The following is an 18,709-nucleotide window of genomic DNA, read 5'->3' on the forward strand; positions in this document are numbered from 1 at the left end:
TTCAGGAATTGGAATCTCCATTTACAGATTTTGAAATCAAGGAAGCCATACAGGAAATGCCAAATGGAAAGTCCCCAGGGGATGATGGATTTTAATTTTTTTTTAAATGATGATTTATCTAGTGTATTTGGAGATGTGTTAAAACAAGTTACTGAAGAACAGAAGCTGCTGGAATCTTGTTCAAGTGTTTTAATAACTTACTCCAAAAAAAAATCCATTAAAAGTGTCTTCATATAGACCCATTTCTTTATTAAATGTAGATTATAAAATTATAACCAAGGTATTAGCTAAAAGACTTGCTACATACTTACCTAAGCTGATACATACTGACCAAAAAGGTTGTATTAAGAATAGAAATGCATTCGATAATATTCTTCGATTAATTACTTTGGTCAATGCATACCAAAAGCAGCCTAACCATCCTATGGAGGATGCACTAGATGCAGAAAAGGCTTTTGATAGGGTTGAATGGGATTTTTAAAATTTAAGGTGTTAGAAAAGTTTAAATTCAGCCTTTTTTTATTGGTTGGGTTAAAACTTTATATACGAACCCGATTGCTAGGGTGGTGACAAATGGTCAGACTTCTTTACCATTTAGGTTGACTCGTTCAACTCGGCAGGGCTGCCTATTGTCACCAGCCTTACTTGCATTGGCTATTGAACCATTAGTTCAGACTATTAGGCAAAATGATGAAATTAGAGGGATGAAGGCTATGAATGAAGAAGAAAAGATTAATTTATTTGCAGATGATGCATTGATATATTTGACAGATCTGGAACAGTCATTGAAGCAGTTACAAGAGTGTTTGTCAAAATTTGGAGAATTGTCAGGATATAAAGTTAATTGGGATAAAAGTGAAATTTTACCAGTTGGAATAGGAGATTATTCAGAATTTAAAATTATTACAAAATTAAGGTCGACAAATAAAATTAAATATTTAGGTGTGTTTTTAGACATTAATTATCAATTAAATTATGTGCCTATATTAAAATGGATTAAAGCAGTTTTAAGTGGAAAGATCTTCCATCAACTTTGATTGGTATGGTCAATTGTATTAAAATGAATATTTTCCACCCCGAATTCAATATTTATTTCAGTCAATACCTTGTTTACTTTCAAAAGGTTTTTTGAAGGATTTAAATAAGGTAGTGTGGGAGTTTTTATGGAAAGGTAAATTAGCTCAAGTGGCATTGTATAAACTTACATGGAAATGTGTTAGGTGGACTTCAGTTACCATATTTTCAAAATTATTATGAAGCGGCCCAGTTGAAGTTTATTAGCAGGTTGATGGATCTTGATTATCCTCCTAGCTGGGCCAAGGTGGAAATGGCGTGTATTTCTGAGGTTGAGATGCATTAATTTATATTTCGTTGGAACTTGAACTTGTTACAGGAATACAATATGCCGATATTGAAACATTTGTTAAAGATCTGGATTAAAAAAAATAGGGTTTTGGGATCAAAAGATAAATTATCAATTTTAACTCCATTGTATAATAATCAGCTTATTCCTTTTTCAATGTTTAATAATTATTTAAAGAGTTGGGATTTTAAGGGTTTAAAGACAATACAGGATTGTTTTGAAGAGGGACAATTTCTTTCTTTTAATCAATTGAGAGAGAGATTTGATATATCTGTAAATTATTTGTGTATTACCAATTTAGAGCCTTGGTAAAGGATAATTATGGTAGAGAGATAAATTTACCTACTTTGTCGAGATTTGGAAGAGGCCGGTTTTTCACACAGTGGTAGGTGCATGGAATGTGCTGGCCAGCAGTGGTGGTGGTGGCCAATACAATAGAATCTTTTAAGAGACTATTAGAAAGATACATGGAACTGTGAAAAATAAAGGGCCGGAAATTCTGGACAGCTGTTAGAGTAGGCCACTGTGGGAAGTGAGAGCAGAGATAGCTGGGCCAGTAGCTATGATCTTTGAATCCTCTTTGGCCGCAGGTGATATGCCAGAGGGATTGGAGAATGGAAAATGTGTTCCCTTTGTTTAAAAAAAAGGAACAGGGAGAATCCTGGGAATTATAGACCAGTGAGGCTTTCATCGGTGGTGTGCAAACTAATGAAGAGAATTCTTAAGGATAGGATCTATGAGCATTTGGAGAAGTACAACCTACCCAAGGATAGTCAACATGGCTTTGTGAAGGGAAAGTCCTGTCTCACAAGACTCAATGAGTTTTATGAAGAGGTAACAAAATAATTTGATGAGGGTAGGGCAGTAGATGTGGTCTACATGGATTTAGCAAGACATTTGACAAGGACCCCCATGAGATACTCATCCAGAAAGTAAGGAGTCATAGGAGTCAAAGTAAGGAGTCAGTGGAACATGAGCTGTGTGGATAAAAATTTGGCTTGTAGGAAGAAAGAAGAAAGCAGAAACTAGTAGTGGAAAGAAAGTATTCTGCCTAGTGGTTGGTGTCGAGTGGAGTATCACAAGGATCTGTTCTGGGACCCCTGCTCTGTGATTTTTATAAATGACCTGGATGAAGCAGCGGAAGGGTGGGTCAGTAAGTTCACAGATGACACCTAGATTGGAGGAGTTGTGGATAGAGCTGAAAGTTGTCAAAGGTTACAAGAGGATTTTGGCAGGGTGCAGAGTTGGGCAGAAAGGTGGCAGATGCATTTCAAGCTGGATAAGTGTGAGGTGATGCATTTTGGAAGGACAAACTGAGTACAGGGTTAATGATCGGTACTTAAGAATGTGGATGAACAGAGGGACATTGGGGTACAAATCCATACATCCCTCAAGGTCGCCACACAGGTTGATAGGATAGTTAAGAAGGCTTAAGGGATACGGATCTTCATTAATAGGGAGATTGAATTCAAGTATAGAGAGATCATGTTGCAACTCTACAAATCCTTGGTGAGACCACATAGTCTTGTGTTCAGTTCTGATCACCTCATTACAGGAAGAATGAGGAAGCAATGGAGAGGGTGCAGAGGAGATTTACCAAGATGTTGCCTGGATTAGGAAACAAGTCTTATGAGGCAAGGTTAGCAGAGCTGGGACTTTTCTCTTTGGAGCTTAGAAAGATGAGAGGAGTCTTGATGGACGTCGATAAGATTTTGAGAGGCATAGATAGGCTGGACAGTCAGCACCTCTTTCCCAGGGCAGGATTAGCAAACACCAGAGGACACATGTACAAAGTTAAGGGAAGAAGCTTTAGGGGAGGCATCAGGATTGTTTTTTTTTAAATAAAGAGCTGTGGGTGCCTGGAATGCCTTTCCAAGTATGGTGATGGAGGCAGAAACATTGGGGGCATTCAAAAGACTCTTAGACACATGAATTAAAGAAAAACAGAGGGTTATGGGATAGGGAGGGTTTAGTACTTTTTTAGAAAAAAGTAATATATGGGTTGGCACAACATTGAGCCTCTACTGTGCTATATTGTTCTATGTTCCATGTTCTAATCCCTCCTCTAGATCATACATGTAAATCATAAACAGTTTAAGTTCAGGGAGAGATCTGTGGGGTGCTCGCTCCTTACATCCCTCCAGCTGAAAGCACACCTATTTATTTCAAATCTGTTTTCTGTGATTCATGATAACCCACTTCAAAATCTTGGGTTCATAATTTATCAAATGTTTTTTTGGGGAGGCACACTTACCACAACAGTGAGCACAATGCTGTTACAGAGCTAGTGACCTGCATTCAATTACAGCTCTGTCTGTAAGGAAATTGTACATTGTCCCCTTGGCCTGTGTAGATTCTCCCCCCCCCCACCCACCCACTTCCCAGGGATCCACTTTCTTCTCCCTCTAAAAACATATGGGAATGGTCAGGTAATTGGGCAGGCACAGGTTTCATGAGCCAGAAGGGCCTTCTATCATGCTGTATCATTAAAAGTTAAAATTTGAATTAAAAAAAAATTAGAACTCCACTTTACCTGCAGGTTTCCCTCTCTCAGGTCATTCAGTTTCAAATCTGAACACATTCATTAAACTTTTTACCTTAATTGGCTTAATTATAATTTTCCTAAATGATTCATGATTATTTGACTCTTGCCAACAATAGATGTTAAATTGACCGTCCCTGTCTTTGGTCTTCTTCCCTTTTTTGAACAAGGCACATTGGTCAGACCTATTTGCAGTAGACTGCTTAATGTCTTTCAATCAGTTAGCAGATAAATATGGTTTGAGCAAGGCACAATTTTTTTTTGGTATTTGCAAATTAGGGACTTTCTGCCCACTTTACTTCCAAATTGTCATTCTGCTCATAGACACTCATTTTCAGGTGTATCCACTTCAGAAAGATTAATAGCTACAAATATATAATAATGATTACTTAACTTGTGACAGATATCCAATATGAAATTAAAAGTGCTTGGGAACTGGAATTCCCAGAATTGGTTCCAATTAATGGGATCATATTTGCCGACTAGTAAATAGTTCATTAATTTGTGCCTGTTATTCCTTGATTCAGTTCAAGGTGGTACATCAGGAACATCTGTCTAAAGTTGGCCCGCATCTTTACCATTGTAAACCCTACTTGTGATAGGTGAAAAGTTGAGGTTGCCACTTTAACTTGTGTTCAAAACTAACAAAAGTTCTAGAACTAGAATTACAACTAAATCTATTTAAAGTTACATTTTGCAATCATACCAGCAGAGACTGGGCATACGCCTGAGTCCGCACGGCATACAATCACTTTTTCCACATTATTGGCTAGAAAAGTCATTACTGAAATGGAAGGACCCTAACCCACCCACTTGACTTCAATGCATCTCTGCTGTCAGATCACGTTCAAGTTTGGAGAAAATTAGGCATCAGTCATTTGATACACTTTTTAAATTTGAAGAGGTTTGGTGACCGTTTATTCAATATTTTCATATAGGTCATGGATCATAATTTTATACTGGATTCTCTCCCAGTTCTTTATGGTAAATTTGATTTTAACCAGGAAACCCTTTGTTTTTTTCTACTTTCTGAATAGACTCCCCAGTCACTCTCTCTCTCATTTTTTTAGATTAGTTAGAGTGGATTTTGTAATTAAAATTAATTGTTTTTCTCTTTTAGTTTTACGAAAGATTTATTGTTAATATACATTTATGGAATAGTAATACATTCTTTTTCTTACAAACATAAATACATGAATGTAACACACTCTCCTCTTGTGAACATGTTCAATATAACTATAAAGATTGAAGAAGGAAGAAAGTCACATTGGCTGATTTCCAATCTTCTGGTGCCTTTCTGGAATTTAGTGAGGTTTAAAAAGCTTCAACACATAGGTGCACTATTTCCACAGCCACCACCTTCTTTAAACTCAAGGGCCATTCAGCCCTGACGGTTTTTCCTGTTTAGGCTTTCTTTCATACTTCATCCCTCGTGATTGGGAACTTGACACGTTTCTTGATGCTTTTTCGAAATTGCCCATCTTGTCATCTTAAAAAGATTTCCAGCATCCTTCAGGGTGAAGATGATTGCAAAGAAATTGGTTTAGCTGACCTGCAGTTTCTAAGTTTCCTGTTATTAACTCACCAGTCTTGCTCTCCAAAACCCCTACCCTTACCTCCGCTATCTTTTTCACATCTGTACAACTCTCGCTTTCACAGTTGGTTTTGATATTAAGTGTATGTTTTATCTCAGAATCTATTTTCTCTCCTATTAGCTTTACCCTAATGGAACTTAACATAGAGCATAGGTCATTACTACACAGTACAGGCCCTTTGGAGTGGCACGTTTAGCACAAAGCCTTTACAGCGCTGGTGATCGGGATTCATTCTTCCCACGTCTTCGTGGGTTTTCTCCTGGAGCTCCGGTTTCCTCCCACCATTCAAAATGTACCAGGGATGCAAGTCAATTGGGCAGTACAGGATCATGGGCTGAAAGGGCCTGTTACCGTGCTGTATGTCTAAATTTAAATTTAAATTTAAATTTAACAATACTCGTTGGACTAAAGGTTTTTTGTGTTCTTTCAATGGAAGGTCAAAAAGGTCCAAATGATAGAATCATAGATTTACACAGCACAGAAACAGGCCATTCAGCCCAACCCATCTATGGTAACTAATGTGTCTTCCTAATAGAATTCCATTTGCCTGTGTTTGGCCTTTATTCCTCCAAACCTTTCCATTCCATCTAGCTGCCAAATGTCTTTAAACATTTTAGTAGTACCCTGCCCTGGAACTTTCTCTGGCAACATTCCATATACTCACCACAGTTTATGAGAAAAACCCACCCTTCAGGTTCCCTTTTGAACTCTCCCTGCTCCCACCCACCCTTAATCTTAAACCTATGCCCTATAGTTTTAGCCTCCCCTACCTTGAGGAAAAGACTGTAGCCATTCATCTTATCTAAGGCCAACATGTCTACAAGGTTACTTCACTGACTCTTCCACTCAAGGGAAAATACTTCACCCTAAACCCTCTCTCTTCATAACTCTAGCTCTCCAATACTGGCAACATCCTTGTGAATCTTTCCTCAATCTCTCTAGCTTAAACACATCTGTCCTACCAGACTGCAGACATGTGTCTGATTAAGAAGACACATTGTTCTCCATATGCAGGTTGGGCTGAATGGTCTGTTTCTGAGCTGTGTAATCCTGTAACATGATGTCCCAACTCTTGTACTCATTGCCCTAACTGATGAAGAGTGCCATGTTCTTTTTTTCACCGTGTTGCTGAGATCTCTATTCTTTGACAAACTCCTGGGCCCTACAATTCACTGTACATGCCCTAACCAAACTTTGCACTTGCTTTGAGTTAAATTCCATTTGCTGTTGCTTTGCCCACTTCCCCAGCTGATCTCGATCATGTGTTATATTACACAATGTTCTTCACTGTCCACTCTGCTACAAATGTTGTTGTCTCCCATGGACTTATTAATCACGACACCTACATTCTCAAGCAAACCGCATATATGTGGCAAAAAGAAGTGGACCCACCACACATCTCTGCAACACACCACTGTTCACAAATCACCAATCGGATTTTTTAAAAACCCACCAACACCCTCTGACTCCTTCCACCAAGCTAATTTTGTATCAAATTAGCTAGATCATCATGGATCCATGTGATCTAACCTTCCAGATCAACCTACCATGCACGATTTTGTCTAAGGCCTTGCTGAAGTTCATGTACTCAACATTTACCACACTGCCCTCTTCAATACTCTGTCACGTCTTCAAAACAACCAATTCAGGAAACAATTTCTCATGCACAAAGCAACACTGACTTGCCTTAATCATTCTCATGCACATAGATCCCGTCCCTCAGAATCCCCTCCAGTAAACTAGGGGGTGTAAGCTAGTTTGCCAGGGGAATGGGAACCAGAATGAAAGGACAGAGAATCGAGCAGATGGTGGAAAACTTGATGCAATGTGTGGTGAGATTGTGAGGAAGGACTGGCAGTGAAGGAAGCACAAATGTAGTCAGTTAGAAGGTTTGAAATATGTCTATTTCAATATTTGGAATAAGGAGGATGGATAATGTCGTGAAATTGCGATGTTGTGGCTGTTACGGACTGGAGCAAGGACAGGTTTGGCTGATGTTGGTACCAGGGATTAAATGTTTTAAAAGTGATAACTTGGGAGGCGGAATAATGGGGAAGTATCAAAACCAACCAGGGGTAGTATCACAGCTGCAGAAGGGGAGGATGCAAGGAAAGTCAGAAATAGGAAGGGAGTGATGACTCTATTGGGAGAAGCCTATAGGCGACCAAAGAGCCCTCAGGGTACTGAGAAACAGATTAGTGGCTAGATTATGGAATGGTGCAGAAATAACAGGGTGGTTGTTGTGAGAGACTTCAACTTGCCTAATATTGACCGTCACATCCTGACTGCAATAGGGATAGATGGGGAAGAATTTGTTGGGTATGTCCAAGAAGGACTCCTGACCCTGTATGTGGACAAGCCGACAAGAGCAGAGGCCATACTAGATCTAGTACTGAGTAATGAACCTAGTCAGGTGACAGACCTCTTGGTAGGGGAGCATTTCAGTGATAGTGGCCACAACTCATGAAACAAATAGTAGATAGTTTAATTGGGGAAGGGCTAATTACAATGGGATTAATCTGGAAATGGGGAGAGTAAATTAGGAACAGATGTTCTCAGGAAAAGCACCGAAGTAATGTAATGGACGTTTAGGGTCCAATTCCATGCAATTCTAGATTGGCATGTCCCACTGAGACAGAAAAGCTGGCAAGATGAGAAAATTGGCTGACAAGAGGCGAGACAGTTGGTTACGAGGAAGAAGGAAGCATTCAGAAGTTTAGGAAGTTATATGGTAGCTAGAAAGGAACTCTCAAGATAGCTAAAAGGGGGCACAAGAGGGCCTTAACACATAGGAGTAAGGAAAACCCTAAAGTGTTCTATGCATATGTCAAGAACAGATGGATGACATGAGTAGGGCTGCTTAAGAATAAGCATGGTTGGAGACAGAGGAGGTAGGGGAGGTCTTAAATACTTTGCTTCACTGTTCAGCAGAAAGGGGGACCTTGGACAAGGCGAGGACAGTAGAGAAGAATCTTGTGTGTGGAGAATGCCAAGGTTAAGAACAAGGAAGTGCTAGATATTCTTAAAAACTTTAGGATTAATAAATCGCCAGGACTGGACGAAATATACCCCAAGTTACTACAGGAAATTAGGGAAGAGACTGCAGGGATGTTGGCAGTGATCGTTGCATCCACCTTGGCCACAGAGAGATGTCAGAGGGTTGGAGCATGGCAAAAGTGGCCTTTTTAAAAAAAAGTAATGGGAGAATCCTGGAAATTATGGACAAATGAGTCTTATAACAGTGATTACCGCAACACTATTATCGCATCAGTGACCCAGTTTTGATCCACTGCTGTATGCAAAGAGTTTGTACATTCTATGTCTGCATGAGTTTCCTCCCACAGTTCAAAATGTGTGGGGGTTGTACATTAATTAGGCTATTTGAATGGCATCTGTTCATGTTATAGCCTGTTGCAGTGCTCTACATCTAAATACAAAATATTTGAGCCTAATTTAGTTTTTTCAGGAATAACAAAAGAAATTGATGAAGATAGGGTGGTGGATGTGGTGTATATGGATTTTTGTAAGGCAGTTGACAAGGTTTCCCCATAGTAGACTCACTTAGAAAGTCATGAGGCTTGGGAACAAGGGAACCTTAGCTGTGTGGATTCAGAATTGACTTGCCTACAGGAAAGCAGAGGGTAGTAGTAGGATGGAACATATTCAGCCTGGAGGTCAGTGACTAGTGGAGCTCCACAGGGATCTGTCCTGAGACCCCCCTGCTCCTTCTCATTTTTATAAATGACCTGGATGAAGTAGAAGGATGGGACAGTAAGCTTGCATGAAAGTTGGAAGAGCTGTGAATAGTGTTGAAGATTGTCATAGGTTACAACAGGATATAGATGCAGAATTGGGCAAAGAAGTGGCAGATGGAGTTCAATCTGGATAAATGTGAAGTGATGCATTTAGGAAGGTCAAACATGAAGGCAGAGAACATGGTTAATAGTTGGATATTTAACAGTGTGGAAGATCAGAGGAACCTTGGGGTCCACATTCATAGTTCTCTAAAGGTTTCCACACATATTGCTAAGGTAGTTAAAAAGGTATATAGTATGCTGGGTTTCATTAACCAGGGGATTTATTTCAAGAATCATGAAGTAATGTTGGACTCTATAAAACTCAGGTTAGACTACACTTGGAATATTGTGTTCATTTCTGGTCATCTCATTACAGGAAGGACGTGGAAGCTATGGAGAGGGTGCAGAGGAGATTTACCAGGATGTTCACTGAATTGAGAACTTATTTTATGAGGCAAGGTTAACAAGAGTTAGGGCTCTTCTCTTTAGAGTGAAGGATGAGAGGTGACTCAATAGAGTCTACAAGAGGCAATTGATAGTAGGGTGACAGCCAACACCTTTCTCTCCCTCATAACCCCCGAGTGAGAGAAGCAAATCCCAGAGGACATCTGTACAAGGTAAGGGGAGGAAAGTTTCATGGAGATGTCAAGGATAGATTTTTTTTTTTTTTGCACAGGTTAGTGGGTGCCAGGAATGCATTATCAGGGTGGTGCTAGAGGTTGGTACAATAGGTCTCTTAGACAGGCACATGAATGCAGAAAAAAAGGCTGTGGATGTGAGGTAGGGAAGATTTAGTTTGTTGAGTAGATTTACATTGGTCAGCACAAGAACAAGAGCCAAAAGGCCTGAACTGTGCTGCAATTTTCTCTATTCTATAAATTTCCCATCATTGGTTTACTTAATGTGCTAAAGGAGGTTATCTTCCATTAAGATGACAGAAAGTTGTGAGAGTGGGGAATGAAATGCCAACTGAAGTGGTGAATGTGGCCTCAATTTTGTAATTTAAAGAAATTGTGGACAGATGCAAGACTATGGATCAGGTGTAGGTCATTGGGACTAGGTAGAATAATAGTTTGGGATAGTCTATATGGGCCAAAGGGACTTTCCTGTGCTGTAATGTTCTATGGTTCTGCGGAATGCATAAGGAAACAAATGGGATACCTTTAGCTGTGTTGTACAAACTGGAGATCTGCTTGATCTCAGAGTTGGTGTCAGCTGCACACTGGAGCTGTCCACTCAAACATAGGAGCTTCTGTCAAAGATGTTTGACCCAGTTCTCTGTCACCTTTACAGTCTTTCATCTCATGAATGTCTTTTGTGCTGCAATAGCTTCCCATGGCTCAGCATTGAGTTCTCATCGGTCTCTGCATGAACAACATGGCATTTTATACGGAAGACTTCAATTTTATTTTTGCAATGTTAGAGTATGGAAATTCTCTTCTGGAATTTCTCAGCAATGGTGGGAAATAGAGCCTGAGCTATTCTGGTCAAATTGGCAAGGACCCAAAGAACATTTGATCGCAACTTAGAAGTCTATTTTCCACATTCCACCAGGGACTGGAGGCCTGCAGTTAGTTAAACACCAGGTCTCGGCTGCATGGCAAATCAAAGTCATTAGGATTCCATTTGTAAATCCAAGTCATTGGGATTCTCTTCGCAAATCTCAGAGTAAAATAGCAAAGATGCAGGGCTGGTCTCCCCAATCAATGCTTGAAACAGTTTCAGACCAACAAGAAAATAAACTATTTATGTTTGAGCAACATTCCAGAACATTCCATCCGTGAAGTAAAAGGGCAAGTACAAAATCCATGTATTGTTCAACAATCAATCACCCAGCTGCCATCTGAGTCTTTACTTTCAGACGATACAGGCCAATCAACCCATAGAGCAGTGGAGGTTCTCAACCTTTTCTTTCCACTCACGTACCACCCTAAGTAATCCCTTACTAACCAGAGCACCTATTCATTTGATGAGGGTCCTCAGCCTTAGGTGCTCTGTGGTTAGAGAGGGATCTTTTAGGGTGGTACGCGAGTGGAAAGAACTGCCAAAAAGCCCATGCAGTCTCAAGGCTTTCTCATTCCCCACTAATTTCCGCTGAGGCACATTCCCCTCAACCACCTCCCCTCCTAGTTCTACTCCTCATCTGTGTCTCGTTAACCTCTCAACAACATTTTCGGGACTTGGGAGGAAACCCAATGTAATGACTGGGGTATCATGCAGCCAAGCACCAGAGTTCAGACTTGAACCTGCGCCATGGAGTTGTGAGGCAACAGCTCTTCTTGCTGAGCCCCAGTGTTGCCCAGTCAGATCCTACCTTTGCCAGTGAAGCCTGTTGGTTTTCCATGAAGAAAGTAGTAAATGCCTTGGGTTGATGCCATGTGGAGTGAACTCATTAGTACTTCACCCTATGAAGATAGTTTTTTTTTAAAATGGTGGCTCTGTCGCTGGTGTGGACCCACTGGGAACAGAGACCCAGCGCCCAATTGGAGTGCAGTCAGCTAGTGTACTGACTTTAAACAAGCTGTTAATGGAGTCCATTTTATTTTACAATCCTGCGACCGCATGGTCTGGGCCCTATGTTTGGCAGCAGCCAGGAGATTCAGACTCTGGGGAAGCAGAGGACTGGCATGAGGCACCAAAAAATTAGAAGGAGGTCTGTGTGTGACTTGAGGCGAGGAACCCACACAGGCTGCAGCCTGCTAGAGACTGGCTGAAGGAGTAACCAAGTATTGGGACAGAGCAGCAAAACTGCGCCGAGGATCCTGAGGGCTTCCTGAACATGACAAGATCCAAACCTCTGTCTCGGATTGTCAATGGTTTGAACTGAAGGCTGTGCTTTGGACCGAAGGCTCCTGCAGAAGCAGAGTATCTTTGGCCATTCAGTGACTCTGGGGGGAACCCTCTTGCTTTACTTTCTTTGACTGCAAGGAGCAGCAGACAATTTCTGTTGAGGGTGAATCTTCGTCCGCCTTACAGTAGCCTAAAGGAAATTTTTGTGTAATATTACATTTTATGTTTAATTACATGACAATAAGAGAATCTTGAACCTCGAATTAAAAATTATTGCTTTTGCTGGAGACCTGAAATGAAAACAGGAAATGATAGAAACACTTAAAACAGATGTTGTTTTCTCAGGTTGTACCTGTTCAATCAGATGATAAACTTAAACTGGAAGTCATCCTGCATCTACAGTAATCGACTATATGAGAAAGGAAGGTTTTGGAGATACCTTTTCCTTCATCCAAGTGTACCAACAGCTACACTTAAATTTATTTAAATTTCGATTATGCAGCTAAGTCCATGCTGCTCAATTTACATCTAATTAACCTACTCCCCCGGTACATTTTTAACATTGGGAGGAAACTAGAGCACCCGGGGAAATCCCACGCAGACACAGAGAAAATGTACAAACAGACAGCACGGGATTCAAACCACTAAACCAACTGTGCCATCATAATTTGGCCTAATTAGGCCCTTCCCTTCCACTAGTGAGCTGGAGAGAATATTGATCTGACCATGTCACAGCAGGATGGGAACAGAACTGAGAAAGTTGGTAAATAAAGGGATTAAAGACACCTTTCATCATTCCATTCAGTAAATGACACAGGAAATTAAAAATTACTGTGCAATGTTTATTCTTCATATTTAAAGAAACCACTTGGCCTTTTGGAACTCAGACACAAGAAAACACGTATTGTACACCAGTGGAAAACTGTTCTAAAACTGTGGAAAGGGTTTACAATCCCACGCCAGTGAGTGATGATGTTTAATTTTACAAAGAATGCAATCTCAATGTCTGAACTGGACGTTTTCTGCTTCTGAGGTCAGAGACCTTCCTTTTTCAGCACCACTTTGTTTGGAGGTTCTGTGTGGGAAATCACTTGAATCTATGCCTGATTCAAAGAAAATCAATAGTTTGCACCTGTCAGACCATGTACTATTACATTCATTAGGTCACCAAAGACTCTCAAACTCTTCTTTTCTTCTTCTTTGGCTTGGCTTCGCGGACGAAGATTTATGGAGGGGGTAAATGTCCACGTCAGCTGCAGGCTCGTTTGTGGCTGACAAGTCCGATGCGGGACAGGCAGACACGGGTGCAGCGGTTGCAAGGGAAAATTGGTTGGTTGGGGTTGGGTGTTGGTTTTTCCTCCTTTGTCTTTTGTCAGTGAGGTGGGCTCTGCGGTCTTCTTCAAAGGAGGTTGCTGCCCGCCAAACTGTGAGGTGCCAAGATGCACGGTTTGAGGCGATATCAGCCCACTGGCTGTGGTCAATGTGGCAGGCACCAAGAGATTTCTTTAGGCAGTCCTTGTACCTCTTCTTTGGTGCACCTCTATCACGGTGGCCAGTGGAGGGCTCGCCATATAACACGATCTTGGGAAGGCGATGGTCCTCCATTCTGGAGATGTGACCCACCCAGCGCAGCTGGATCTTCAGCAGCGTGGACTCGATGCTGTCGACCTCTGCCATCTCGAGTACTTCGACATTAGGGATGAAGGCGCTCCAATGAATGTTGAGGATGGAACGGAGACAACGCTGGTGGAAGCGTTCTAGGAGCCGTAGGTGATGCCAGTAGAGGATCCATGATTCGGAGCCGAACAGGAGTGTGGGTATGACAACGGCTCTGTATACGCTTATCTTTGTGAGGTTTTTCAGTTTGGTTGTTTTTCCAGACTCTTTTGTGTAGTCTTCCAAAGGCGCTATTTGCCTTGGTGAGTCTGTTGTCTATCTCGTTGTCGATCCTTGCATCTGATGAAATGGTGCAGCCGAGATAGGTAAACTGGTTGACCGTTTTGAGTTTTGTGTGCCCGATAGAGATGTGGGGGGGCTGGTAGTCATGGTGGGGAGCTGGCTGATGGAGGACCTCAGTTTTCTTCAGGCTGACTTCCAGGCCATTTTTGCAGTTTCCGCAAAACAGGACGTCAAGCGCTGAAGAGCTGGCTCTGAATGGGCAACTAAAGCGGCATCGTCTGCAAAGAGTAGTTCACGGACAAGTTTCTCTTGTGCCTTGGTGTGAGCTTGCAGGCGCCTCAGATTGAAGAGACTGCCATCCGTGCGGTACCGGATGTAAACAGCGTCTTCATTGTTGAGGTCTTTCATGGCTTGGTTCAGCATCATGCTGAAGAAGATTGAAAAGAGGGTTGGTGCGAGAACACAGCCTTGCTTCACGCCATTGTTAATGGAGAAGGGTTCAGAGATCTCATTGCTGTATCTGACCCAACCTTGTTGGTTTTCGTGCAGTTGAATAACCATGTTGAGGAACTTTGGGGGGCATCCGATGCGCTCTAGTATTTGCCAAAGCCCTTTCCTGCTCACGGTGTCGTAGGCTTTGGTGAGGTCAACAAAGGAGATGTAGAGTCCTTTGTTTTGTTCTCTGCACTTTTCTTGGAGCTGTCTGAGGGCAAAGGCCATGTCAGTAGTTCCTCTGTTTGCGCGAAAGCCGCACTGTGATTCTGGGAGAATATTCTCGGCGACACTAGGTATTATTCTATTTAGGAGGATCCTAGCGAAGATTTTGCCTGCAATGGAGAGCAGCGTGATTCCCCTGTAGTTTGAGCAGTCTGATTTCTCGCCTTTGTTTTTGTACAGGGTGATGATGGTGGCATCACGAAGGTCCTGAGGCAGTTTTCCTTGGTCCCAACAAAGCTTGAAAAACTCATGCAGTTTGACATGCAGAGTTTTGCCGCCAGCCTTCCAGACCTCTGGGGGGATTCCATCCATACCTGCTGCTTTGCCACTTTTCAGTTGTTCGATTGCCTTATATGTCTCATCCTGGGTGAGGACCTCATCCAGCTCTAGCCTTAGGTACAGCACAGAAACAGGCCAGTTTAGCCCTTCTAGTCCATGCTGAACACCTCTCCCACCGAGACCCTTTGACCCGCACCCAGCCCATAACCTTCCATATCTCTCGTCCATATACCCATCCAACATTTCCTTAAATATTAAAATTGAGCCCGCATCTACCACTTTGGCCAGAAGCTTATTCCACATTCCCATTATCCTGAGTGAAGAAATTCCCCCTGGTGTTTCCCCCCCCCCCAAACTCAAATCCATGTCCTTTAGTTTGAAGCTCCCCCTCTCTAAGATTCAAAATCTATTTGTCCTTCCTTAATTTCCATACTCTCATTCTGATTTCCACCCTCCTGCCAAACTAGTTTAAACCCTCCCCAAAAGATCAAACAAACCAGGATATTGGTTTTCCCCCTCCAATTCAGGTGCAGCCTATCATTTTTGTTGGGGTCAGACCTTCCCCAGAAGAGTTCCCAATGATCCACAAATCTTAACCCCTACTCCCTGCACCAACTCTTTAGCCCCACATTCATCTGCCACATCTTCCTATTCCTACCTTCTCTACCACATGGCACAGGCAGCAATCCCAAGATGACCACCCTTGAGGTCCTGATGTTTAAACATCTTCCATAACTCCCTATATTCTACTTCAGGACCTCATCACCACTTCTATCAGTCTCTACATGGACAACAACATCTGGATGCTCACCCTCCCACCTACTGTGAACTCAGATATCCCTGCCCCAGCACCTGGGAGGCAACATATTAATCCTGTCCAGCAAACCTCCTATTATCTTATCTAACCAGTATCCTCAACCTCTATTGTGATGGATTATTTAATATTTTATGTTGTATATAGATATGTTTTTTTAAGGATATAGATTGTGGGGATAGTGTAGGTCACAAACACTTCACAAAACAAATCTCATTTAAAATGCCAGAGCTTCGTTCAAACCAGACAGTCAAGGCTCTGAGTGCTTTTGCAAGAAGTTTGAAGAGTACCTGTAGAGACTTTAAAAGTAGGTGTTAAATGGATTACAGTTTTGAAAGCAACAAATGAACAGACTCAGAAGTTTGGGTCCAGTCCTACAATCTGTCTGGTTGCAGTTTGTTGTTCCAAGATCATGTGGTTTGGCAAGCAGAAAGAGAGGAGAGACAAAACAGACTTTCTCTAAGTGAGAGAAAGAAAACTGGTATATGCAGTCATGGCAAGCTGGCAGCTTGATGAAACCCCATTTTGAAGACAGATTTTGAGTTCTCAGTTCAGCCTGTTGAAACCTCTTGTGCTCCATACACCTGAAATAAAGTAATCAAAAGGAACTCAGTGGTGACCTGCAAAAGAAGAGGTCATCATTTGGAAAACCCTGATGGATAAGTTTCTTCAGCAAGACACTAAAGTGGCTGATTGGAAGGAATCAGTTTGTGTGGGTCCAATGAACAACAAATCTCTCTCTGAAACCAACAAGAACCTTCTTGAGTGGTAACCATTCATAAATGTTAAATTCTGTGCACACTACAAGAATTGCCTGATACTGATGAACTTGGGAGTGAGATTGGACTGTAAATCAAAGACTTTTCTGAACTTACACACACACATTACATACAGGTGCATGTAGATTTGAAGGGGGCTAAGTTAGATTAAGTGTAATAAGAAAGTTTGATCCTGTTTTTATGTTTAAAGGCGTTTAAAAGCAACTTTTGTTTAAGTAACCATTTGTCTTGGTGAATTTCTATTGCTGCTGGGTTTTGGGGTCCTCTGAATCCATAAATCATCATGCCTTCATTTTTGAGCCAGAGGGCCAGCCTCTGCACCAGAGACATGACCACCATGACTTGTCACTTGTAGGTCCCCAACAACAGTATACCTTCTGTTGACAGGAATGACCACAGGAGTAATCTGCACTATCTTCTGCATATTCCCCTTCCTTCTCCTGACAGTCACCCAGCTACCTGTCTCCTGAACTACAAGAATGACCACCTCCCTCGCACTCCTGTCTCCTATTACCTCTGCCTCCCTTAAGATCCACAGTTCATCCAACTCCATTCCCTAACTCAGGCTTTAAGGAGCTGCAGCTGAATGCAAGTGTAGTCATCTGGGACAACTACACTGTCCCAGATTTCCCACAACCAGAGCAAACTATTGCCCTAGCTGACTCCATTATCAAAATTTAGTTAAAGGTTTTGAACTATCTCACCTGACATTACCTCTCTGGTAGCAAGCTCTTTCTCAGTCTTTGCTCACCAAAGCCTCATTCACTGCTTCTTTAGCTACCCCTCCTTTTTTTGAACCCTGCCAATTAACTCAATTACCCAATTAATCAACACTCAACACAAATCAAAACTTAGCTTAACCCTTTGACCTTTCTAAACTGTCCATCCAACCACTTGTTACTCACCAAGCACTCGCAGTACCTCCGACTCTAAATAACAGTGGAGAGCATCCTGGCTGGTGGTATCACTGCCTGGTATGGAGGCGCCAACTCTCAGGACAAGAATAAACTCCAGAGGATTGTCAACTCAGCCTGCAACATCACAGGCACCAGACTTCACTCCATCGAGGACATCTACATCCTCAAAGACCCCCACCACCCATTCTTCTACTATCGGGAAAAAGATACAGGAGCCCTAAAGACAAGCCCTCAACAGCACAAGGACAGCTTCTTCCCCACTGCCATCTGATTCCTGAATAATCAATGAACCAAAGACACGGCTTTACTCTTTGTGCACTATTATTTCATGTTTTTTTACAGCAATGTTTGCGCAAAACACCGAATTTCATGACGTGTTCATGATAATAAATTCTGATTCTGATTCTGAGTTCTTAATTCCATAGTGACTGCAGCAGGAATATTGGCTCTGGGTTCAGGAAAGCGAACATTGCGTTGATTTGAAGAGATGGATATTACCTCGACATTTGCATGGTGAATCTTACAACAAGACTTTCAATGCAGCTGTGTTCATTGGATTTTTCCTATGTCACTGACAATAAACCTTTCCTTCCTTCATTCAAATTTTAGTGCATTGAATTCATTTGGTGGGAAATAGCAAAGGTGGAGGGCTGGCCTTCCCAACCCTGTGAGGTCGCGTTGGACCAACAAATGGAATAATATCATTACACACTATTTATATCCAAACAACATTCCTAACACAGCATGAAAAGACAAGCAGCTGTATTTGCTGGTGTTAAAGTAATCAGAAAGCAGAGTCCTTGGAAACTGCAGGACCGTGTGATTCACCTCGCACTGCTGAACCTCCTCTTTCTTTTGCCCCATTCGAAACAGGGGACACACTGTTGCATTGAGTCAGAGAGTTTCACAGCGTGCAATCTAACTTGACCCTGCTGATCAACATGCCTACCTGAGCTTAGACTATAAGAAATAGAAGCAGGAGTCGGCCGTCTGGCCCATCGAGCCCTCTCCGTCATTCAATAAGAACGTGGCTGATTTGATCGTTGACTCAACTCCACCTACCTGCCTTTTCCCCATATCCCTTAATTTTTTTAATGTAAAAATCCATTCAATTAAACTTCAATATGTTTAATGCAATAGCCTCAACTCCTTCCCTTGCCCCATTTGCCCGCATTTGGCCCACATCCCTCTGAACCTGCCATTCTCAATGGTGGCCC

General features: G+C 41.9%; 1 long non-coding RNA gene across 1 annotated transcript in view; it reads left to right on the plus strand.

Moving 5' to 3' along the window:
* LOC138735550 (uncharacterized) overlaps window positions 1-18,089 on the plus strand; it is an 88,979-nt gene extending 70,890 nt beyond the window's left edge. Inside the window, exon 3 of the long non-coding RNA XR_011339762.1 lies at window positions 17,918-18,089. This is a non-coding gene — a long non-coding RNA (uncharacterized lncRNA). The remainder of the gene's footprint in view (window positions 1-17,917) is intronic.
* Window positions 18,090-18,709: the final 620 nt, after the last annotated feature.

The sequence above is a fragment of the Narcine bancroftii genome, chromosome 6 (genome assembly GCF_036971445.1).
Source record: "Narcine bancroftii isolate sNarBan1 chromosome 6, sNarBan1.hap1, whole genome shotgun sequence".
In the NCBI taxonomy this organism is placed as follows: domain Eukaryota; kingdom Metazoa; phylum Chordata; class Chondrichthyes; order Torpediniformes; family Narcinidae; genus Narcine; species Narcine bancroftii.